This window comes from Rutidosis leptorrhynchoides, chromosome 4 (assembly GCF_046630445.1).
Source record: "Rutidosis leptorrhynchoides isolate AG116_Rl617_1_P2 chromosome 4, CSIRO_AGI_Rlap_v1, whole genome shotgun sequence".
NCBI lineage: Eukaryota > Viridiplantae > Streptophyta > Magnoliopsida > Asterales > Asteraceae > Rutidosis > Rutidosis leptorrhynchoides.
The window spans coordinates 26,530,872-26,541,804 of NC_092336.1; positions in this window are offsets into that span (position 1 = coordinate 26,530,872).

Here is a 10,933-nt window from a genome sequence, read left to right on the forward strand (position 1 = left end):
GAGAAGCAAACAAAGAGTCAAAATTATCTGGGTTTGTATCAGGTGGTGTGTGAAAAGATATGTAAAAGTATAAAAATACCCACACATGCTTATGCTTAGCACATGTCATGATTTAACAGAGAGAATTAACGGACATTACAAATTTGGATTATTCGTAGAATATATCCATACTTCTGGACTAAAAAATTAAAAAAAATTAAGTTTGAATTATCTGTGTGTTTTTAGCAAACTTAATGGTGTATTCTATGGTCTACACGCATAAAATGAAAGTTGTGGAGCTATGAGTAGGGATGGCAATGGTCACCCGATCCAGTGGATATCCACCCGATCCACCCGATTTTAATGGATATGGATGAACCTAAATGGATATGGATACGGATATGGATGAACCTAAATGGATATGAATATGGATATGGATGAAAAAATATCATCCATGGATATATCCATTAAAACCCGAAATACATATATTAATACATAAATATAGATATATGTATACACATCTACTATTAAAAAATGCATTTACTATTACACATACATTTTGCTTGCAACCATATAATAAATTAACTATGATATTTTATAATAAAACACATATATCTAACAAGATAAACATACAAATTACACATTTAATTTGTCATAATCTATGTTTGATGGTAAATTCAACAAATTGTGTTCTATTTTCGACAAAAATACACGTATTTTTAGATATTCGGTAATATTATAACAGTTTTTGAATATCCAACGGATATCCATTAACCCGCTTAATCCAGTGGATATGGATATGGATGGATGAACTGAAATTAAATGGATATGGATGAACAAAAACTAAATGGATATGGATATGGATACGGAACCACCCGATCCATATCCGATCCATTGACATCCCTAGCTATGAGTTACGGACGCTTTGGCTTTTGAATCACTTAAATCTGACTTCGTATGACAAAGTTATGCCCAAATTAGTGAAGACACGTAAGTTGCTGGGTTTTAGAATTAATCAGGCCCAAGAAGTAGCCCATGAAGCTTCCTTACCAGCCCAAGATTTGCCTATAAATAGAGGAGTTCCCCACCTCATTTGGACATCGGAGGGGAGATCAGACACTCCACTTTCTCTCTCACACACACTTTCTCTCTCTAGATTCCATCTGCCATCCGCCCAGCTCCAAGGCACATGACCTCATCCTCTCAGCTCCATGGCACGTGACCTCATCCTCCCAGCTCCATGGCACGTGACCTCAGCCGCCCAGCTCCAAGGCCGCCCAGCTTCAAAGCAACCCAGCTCCAAGGCACATGACCTCAGCTGCCCAGCTCCAAGGCCGCCCAGCTCCAAGACACATGACCTCAGCCGCCCAGCTCCAAGGCCGCCCAACTTCAAGGCACATGACCTCAGCCGCCCAGCTCCATGGCACATGACCTCAGCCTCCCAGCTCCAAGGCATACTACACATCTCATGTCGTTAGACACTTCACATCATATTTTCTCATATATGACTCAGCAATATATTTTATCACTCAGGATATAGGCAGAACATACGTAAGCCCTATTTTAAGATTGACTTAAGCCACGCCATGGTTTTAGACCATGATTCGCGTCTGCAGGGATTCGTCCCGAGAGTAAACGTTAATCGGCAAACTACTCCTCACAGGGTTCATTCTACCTTGCACTAGTATGTATATACCTACTCTATAGAAGAGAAATACGTACTAACATATGGCGCCATCCTATTCTATGAATAGAACAAAAAGGTCAGAATACACAATATAGTTGTTCGTCATCCGGACTGCAGAAATTGTTACATTCTGACTTATAAGAATTACTCCATCATCCGTTTCAAAGAATTACATGTGCAAAATTGAAAGTCTCTAACGAAGAATTAGTTCGAACTGCAATAATTATCTAGAGCCCGACTTTAAATCTTCATGATTCATCACCACGTGGGACACAAATGAAGAATTTGCTATTCACTATACGGTTTGCAACAATTTCTACCAAGTGTCTTATACAAGTCACAAATAGTGACATTCCAACACGCGTACTCCAACATCCATCATCCGTCATGCGATATCAACCATCTGTCAAGATTTAAACAATTTCACAACTGAATTAAAAGGCAACATATATGGATCACGTGGATATTTTCACTACAAATCAATCTATATGGTTTTATATTATTTTCCTCCGCCTACACACTATCATGTATCAAACCAAAGGTTTCATGTTTCGAGTTGCATTTACATTCTCGAGCTCATCTAATGGTCAGCTTACTTCGTTCTCCACAGAATGATTATTAGAAAGATCAACATCCGCCAACCTTATCCGTTCTCCGTCTCCAACCGACAACTATTGCAACAAATCGCTAGTCTTACTCCAATAATCATGATTCATCGTCGTCATCCGTTTTCCGTATTCATTTTTAAGATATTTTCAAGCTTCAATTTCGTACTCCAGGAATAATATTGTACTGTGGATAGTAATACAAAGAGTTAATGTTAAACGTATAAGTAAGCAGATTGCATCTCAAAAAGCAGATTTTCTAGTCTAGCAGTGATTTCAAACAAGAAGATTTTCAGGCTCGGTAAAAAATTCACAAAAAGTTGAAGAAATTTCATACTCCGTACAACGATAGTTACTTTTGCTTGAAGTACAACTATCAAAAAGCGTTGGAAGTATCATTATCAAAAGGATACAGTTGCCGGACAGCTAGCAATAAAAACCGATAATAATTACAAGGTCATAAACGTTTCCGTCGTCCGTACACGCAACGCTCAGTACTTGTATATTCATATAAATGGTATCAAGATACCAGTTCATCATGTAGAAGACATTCACTACAACAAATGATTAAAATTCAAATCCTGAAATCCAACATCGAGCTGTTAAACATCAACGAATGCAAATATTTTCAACACTAACACACTATCAGTGACAACAATTAAATACTGACATTGACAACGTTTCATAACATGCGGAAAGAGCAAATATTACATAGCGCACTCAGTTGTACGTTGGATCGTTTCAATCGTCGCCATCCGTTATTCGGATAACAAAGAATAAACATGTGGGGATTGCAGTTCCGTTCAGCTTCTTCAATAGCCACTCGCCGTACTCCGTTTTCCTGAAAATGTTTATCAGAGTTCAACAACTTTTATCAACTTTATCCATTTTCAGTGTTCCGTTAAAAATTGGAGGAAGTGTAAACAACATGAAAATATCAGAAAGGAATTACCAGACACAAGAGAAGAAAAATATAGATCCATGGGTAATGATTACTTTATCAGAAAGTCTAGCAACCTTCAAGTTTATTTTATTCTTCAGTTTGTTACATAAACAGATCAAGCATGCGTAACACAAAACGGTCACCGTACATGCTTCTTTATCCCAAAAATATTAGTCGAAGTTTAACAACCTTCACAGTATTTATCATCCGTCCTTCGGTCTCGGATCAACGTTCTAGTCAAGCAAACTTACCTACTCCGGCAACAAACCTCTGAGCTCCGGTAACATATTCAACGTGATTTTAGACCTTCAACTACCGGATACCAGTAGTACATGCATACAACCACCGCTTTATCATAAAGAAAAACATCTCAAAATCCAGGTTGGATAAAGTCCGTTCACCGTCGTCTATCTTAAACATAAATAAAGAAATGCAGACATCCAGCACCGTACATCATACTCTTGAATAGGAAAAGTGCATGACAAATTATTGAAGACTCGTCTTGAAACTTGGAATGCGAACAAAGCAAATTACCTGTTGACTCATCACAAGCCAACCAAGCTCTAAACATTAAAAACAGATACTATACCAAGTTAGGAGCATGGTGAATTTAATACAGTATAACACTCAGCTCAACAAAGCTTGACTAACTTCCGGCTTCAATATGAAGATTCACAATAAAAGAGAAAAATCACATATATACACACACAACATCCATATTTTGGAGGCCAATGATATCGTATTAGGAAATGGGCTGAATTGAAATGAAAGAAAGGATAAATGGCAGATCCAAGACAGAAGCATAAGGATTGAGCTACATAGTACAGCTTTTTTCCATTTTTTGGTTACACTCCGGTTGCCGCTCTCACTTTTCTCTTTCGGTCATCGCAACCCGCTTTCCGTCATTGAACTACTTATATAGAGACTCCATAATTAAACAAGATTCTAGTCTACAGAATATAAACTACGTATTCCACCGTGCACCTTACAAGAATGATTTGGATTAAGAATGCTAGTAAGTTGGAGAAAACTTCAAAATAGCATCATTGATGTCAAAGCAGAGGGGTATAAAATACTATTAATTTTTACAAGAAAAAAAAACTATTAAATACGATACAATTTTACACAAGATATTTATTTATTTATAGAATGGATATACTTAAACCTTGCTACAACACTTATAGGCAGTGTACCTAATCGTACAGTAGTGTAGTTTTTAGTAAGTCCGGTTCGTTCCACAGGGAAATCTTTAAACAAAGCTCAACGCTATATTAGTTTACTTTTATAAAAATACAAATATATATATAAGTAATATTATTATTATAAAGGGGGGTTTTTACCGTTTAATGACCGGTTTGTCGATTTTAAGACTTTAGTCGCAGTTAAAACCTAATGTAAAATATAAAATAAATACAAGACTTAAATTAAAGCGTAAAGTAAATAACGATAATGAAATTGCGAATAATAAAAGTGCGATAAAATAAACTTACGATAATTAAAAAGTACGATAATTAAAATTGCGATTAAATAACAATAAATAAAAGTGCGATAATTAGAAGTGCAATTAAATATAAAATAAAGGAAATTAAATATGAAATAAAAGAATTATGCTTATTTAAACTTCCGTAATCATGATGTTTGACGTGTTGATTTTAGTTTTATGCCCATGGGTTAATTGTCCTTTGTCCTGGATTATTTAATATGTCCGTCTGGTTTTTGTCCATAACAGTCCATCAGTCATAAATATAAATTGCAAGTGTCCTTGTCAAATTATTATTATACCCGAAGATAAATATTCCAACTAATTGGGGATTCGAATTGTAACAAGGTTTTAATACTTTGTTTAATGAATACACCAGGTTATCGACTGCGTGTAAACCAAGGTTTTACTACTTTGTTAACAATTACACCAATTACCCTTGAATGTAATTTCACCCCTGTTTTAATTATTCTAGTGGCTATTAATCCATTCCCGTTTCCGGTTAAATGAACGATTATTCGTACATATAAATACCCCGCCCATCGTGTCCGATCGAGTGTATATGGTAATTTATAGGGACGCCCAATTGTAAATCTTTATATTAACATTAACAAACTTTTATTTAGTTAAACAAATATAAAGCCCATTAATAGCCCATAGTCTAATTTCCACAAGTGTCGTTCTTTTGTCCAAACCCCAATTATGGTACAAAGCCCAATTACCCAATTTTAGTAATTAGCCCAACATCATGATTACTTCGTTTTAAATAAGCATAATAATAACTTAGCTACGAGACATTAATATAAAAAGGTTGAACATAACTTACAATGATTAAAAATAGCGTAGCGTTACACGGACAGAATTTCGACTTACACCCTTACAACATTCGCTAACATACCCTTATTATTAGAATTAAAATTAAAATTAAAATATAAATTATATATATATATATATAAGTTTTACGTATGATAAGAGAAGAAAAAGATGATGATTTTTGATCAGAATTCGGTTGGCTTTATAGCCAGAGTTGATTTTTGGGGCTCCGCGACTCGCGGCAAAAACCCCTTCAAACTCCACGAGTCGCGGAGATAGAAATTACAGCTCAGTCCTTGGAGTTTTCTCTGCCAACGGTTTTATATATATAAATATAATATATATATAATTAATATAATTAATTATATATTATATTATATTTATATACATAGTTAACTTGTAATTTTTAGTCCGTTGCGTCGAGCGTTAAGAGTTGACTTTGGTCCCGGTTCCGGTTTTTCGAACGTCCTTGCGTACAATTTTATATTTTGTACTTTGCGTTTTGAATCTTGTACTTTTGTAATTTCGAGACGTTTCTTATCAATAATTGGAACCTTTTTGATTGTCTTTTGTACTTTTGAGCTTTTTGGTCGTTTGCGTCTTCAATTCGTCGAATCTGTCTTTTGTCTTCACCTTTTATTATTTAAACGAATATCACTTGTAAATAGAACAATTGCAACTAAAAGCTTGTCTTTCTTGAGGAATAATGCTATGAAATATATGTTCGTTTTTAGCATTATCAAATATTCCCACACTTGAGCGTTGCTTATCCTCAAGCAATATTGTCTTGAAATACTAGAATCACTTCTTTATTCTTCACACTTTGTACATCAGTGATTTCTATACGGCGGTATAAACAATGGTAGTAACGATATGGTTTACAGTCCCACATGACTATAAAAATTTAGATCCATTAAGGAAATTGGATCTTTATGAAAACATTTGATCTTTTGAAATCTAGTTTTTACCCTAGATAAGTTTTCCGGAATAACCCTTTACCGGTGTTTGCAAAATATTTTTGTGGGGTTGGTGGGTTTCAGATTTGAAAATTTTAGCTCAAAACTTGCGGTTTTGTGTCACCCACTTGCTAACCTTGTATTTGGAAAGCAACACGTCCAGTTTACTTGTTCCGTATATTACCTTTCGGCAAACTACCGTCCGGTTGTAAAGGAAAGCGTTGAACAAGCAACTGTTAAGGCAATGTCCCGTGACATGCTTTTGATTATGGTCTATAACGTGTCGGACGCAATTACTATCCTTGGTAGGAGCAATAGTAAAGCTCACCCTTATAATTTGTCGGTTTGGCACAAGGTCCTGTCTTTGACCACTATGCAACCACCGTTCTTACGGTTGACACCCGATTTAGTTCAGGTGACCTAATGAATTCCTAGGATTTTACGTTCAATGGTAATGAACGCATTGAAAATAGGGTTTTCAGAAAACAAATCGGTTTGTAATTTTTATCAAAATATTTTCTCGTTTAAGCTCGAGTTTAGATATCATCGAATTCCATGAGTTTGTAATTCTCAATCTTTAAGGTCAATCTCTAGGATTGAGTAATATCAGTCTTAAAAGCTGATTTTTAATCTTTAAGGAGATTATCCTTTCTGGGGATCTGATTCATTAGTCTTATCCAGCTAATTTGCATGGTGCCCCCCCATTGTACGAGATAAATCCTTCTCATGGTAAGGATAAATCTGACCACTTGGCGACCCTGTTTAATGATGAGGTCCGTGTATTTCCTGCTGATTTTAGAGATGACTTTTCTAGATTTTTCGTCAACCTACAGCTGGTCTGGACGACAACTTCATGACCTAAATCAAGAAGCGCGTGTCTTTTTCGGAAGACTTTACTTCCTTTTAATGATGGAATTGATTCATCGTGTAGATCCATCTCTTCTTTTCTTTCATTGGGTAAAACAGTTTAGTTTAGTTCAAAACAAAAGTATTTTCAGTTATTTGTTACAGATATATGTGGCATATGTTTAAAATAACTTGGTAAATTTTCTCACACTTGGCTTTTATTTTCCTTTTTATCGTCCTCTATTCCATTTTAAATGAATTTTGACATTTTAGTTTGTTTCTCAATTTATGTCCTTTCCGAGGTAACAATAATTTCGGTGTTAAAACCTAGTTTTATCGTTCATAAATATGTATAAACATGATTTTGAATTCATTTAATTGAAAATTTTGAAAAATTTTACTAGAATTGGGTAGTCAGTATATAAGACTAGGGCTGTTCTTTTTTATCAGAGAGCACTAGATTCTAATACAACTACTGCTTTACTAGTATTTTTAATGGTAACCAAGTGTATAAAGTAAAAAATTTAAAATCCGAAAGAATTTAACCCCTTCCCACACTTAAGATCTTGCAATGCCCTCATTTGCAAGAAATCAGTAACAATTTAAATTATTGAGGGTGATTAGTGTGAAAATGATTAAATTTTACCAAAGTTTCCAAATATATTGGCGTTTGTTTGCTGAATGATAAATGGTGCACATCATTTGTTCATTCCGTCTTGTTGTTATTTCACATATATTTTGCATCTTGTCGTCAAAATTAGTTGCTTTTGCTGAACTTAATGCCAGTCTTTGAAAATGCGTTGTTTTACCCTGTTGTGTACATAAGATAAACTGCAAACATATATACATATTTTTGAAGTTTGGTATATTACCCCACATTCAAAAATTATTAAAATCTAAGAATAAAAGTTAGATAATTATAAAAATGATTACAATATTAACAAAAATATTAAATGTATCAATAATTACAAATTACAAAATAAAAAAAAAAATAATAAGTAAACTAAGGATGATATTGGTACCAATAGGGGTTCCAGGCATAACCATAAGTGCTATAGAATGCTTCGGCAGGGTCATACGTAGGATATGGTGGCTGCATCTCTATCGACCAAGGAGGGAAGACGGGTTTCGGTGTAGGAATATAGTTTCTACCTATGTGTTGGCAATGAGCTATGATCTGGTTCTGATGAACTTGCCAATCTTCAAATGCTCTCTGTCTAGCATTTTCGTATTCCTGAGAAGCTATAAACCTATGCATCTCTTGCATCTCATTCCCCCCTCCTACATTACCTTGTTGCTGGTTTCTCTCCACCTGTGGATGTCTACCATGGTATCGTACTGCGGCGTTATTTCGCCTCTTCAAAACTTTCGCACCATGGTATACATTTAAACCTATAGTATCGCGGGGTTCCGGCTCTTCTACTAATAATCCCCCCCGACTTATATCCACACCGAGATATTCACCAATCAAAGTAATAAAAATACCACCTCCTATTATGCTATGTGGTCGCATCCCCCGAACCATAGCTGATAAATAATAACCCACACAATATGGTATACTTACAGCGCTTTGTGGGTCTCGAATACACATATGGTAAAACAAATCTTGTTCATTTACTTTTTCTTTGTTCTTACCCCTTTGTGTAATCGAATTAGCTAAAAACCTATGTATCACTCTTAATTCGGCTCTATCTATATCCAAATAAGAGTAGTTTCCCCCTTTGAAACGGTGATGGCTTGTAATTTGACTCCACACACCGTGTGTATCAAAATTCTCATCTATCTTTCTACCGTTTAGTATCAATCCTCTACAATCGGCAGACGCTAACTCCTCAGGCGTATATATACGTAAAGCCTGAGCCATGTCTAGTAAAGACATGTGGCGCATCGAACCGCCTAACAAAAATCTAATAAAAGAACGATCGGTTAAACTAGCTACCCGATCATTCAACTCTATACTACATAACAACTCTTCACACCATACTTTATATACAGGTCTACGTATGGTGAATAAACATATCCAGTCATTAAAAGAAGAACTACCATACCTCTGTACAAGTAATTCCCTAATTGGCCCTGCCAATTCTACAGCTTCTAAGGGTCCCCATTCTATGACCCTCGGTACCTCAACAACCTTAGAGTGAAGAGTATGCAAACCCCGTTGATATTTTGGATAATCTATCCAAAGTCTGTCAAATCTCAGGTTCGGGTGTAACTCTTCCAAATGCATATCGGAAAAGGTCATGACTGGATGAGGTACATCCTGCTTGTAGTAGTTATCCACCTCCTGTTGTTCCAAATTCTCAGCAGGAGCATTGCGGGCTTGGGATGAAGATTCACCCCTTTCATTCTGCAAAACACATCAAACACAAATTTTGTGCATCCAAATATGCATTAGTGTCAGCAAAATCATCAATCAAAATAATTACAATGACATTATCAATTTATATCAAACTTAAGCTTATTTTCACATTTTTATCAAATCTACACTTTTTCAAATAAGCATATACGAAAATTTTCGCCAAGTTCATAAGCATTCAACTCAAATAACATGTCAAAATAATCATTACTAGTAATCAAACAAGTCTCAAATGGCATTATCTTTCAAAAATCAAGTTCATGAATTTTAGACTTGAAAAAGTCCACTTTAATTCTCAAAATCATGTTTAGGCTCAAAGTTTGGATCATTTAACTACCTAGACATGTTACACTACTCAATTTAGCAACAATTCATGACAAAAATCGGCCATAACCTGTTTATATCAAAAAGCCCCAAATTGCTCAAGAACACAAACCCTAGATTATTCAAAATTTGAAGTTTAAGGCTTCTAATCATGTTAAACAGCATCAATCTAGGTTATACAAGCATAATACATAAACAATTTAAGTCTAATTACACTAAAAAGCATCAAAATCAAATTGGGGAAAAAAATAGCTCAAGAACACCTAATTTCGAATTAATGGTGTTTAGGTGTAGAAATTTACCGTTTTTCTTGAGTAATTCTTAGATAGCATCCTTCTCAACATGATTTCAGCAAAAAATTTGGTGATTAACGGTTAAAAATTGGGATTTTTGGGGGTGTTTTTCGGGTTTCTCGGGTCTGTTTTCGCAGTATTTTTGCTGTGTTTTTGAGTTGTGGAGTGTACTGATCGTTCAGCTCTTTTTATTTTTTTTCTGGGTTTTGGTCCCTCCGCGAGTCGCGGAGGTTTTGTACTTCAAACTCCGCGAGTCGCGGAGTTTGCTCTTTTTTTTTTTTTTTTTTTTTTATATAATCTTTAACTTATAAAACAATTAAGTATTTAATTTTAAAATTTTGTTTCCCTTGTTATTTAGGACGAGGTCGTTTCGGATCGATGTCCTAGTCCGTCCCTCGACAAAATTTTAAAATTTGTCTTTTTGTAGCGATTGTTTTAAAAGCTAAGATTTTTGGGTTTTTTTAATGTTTTTGGCATACTTTAAATTAATAAGATTAAAAATAATGATAATAAAAGTTCTCGTCCCTCCCTTGGGTAAAGCAATTTCGGTTCAAAGACCTAGTCTTCAACTTACGACGAATTTTAAAAATCATATTCTTAACTTAATGAGATAAAGTAAATTTTTGTTTTTAAATTCACACAACTTAA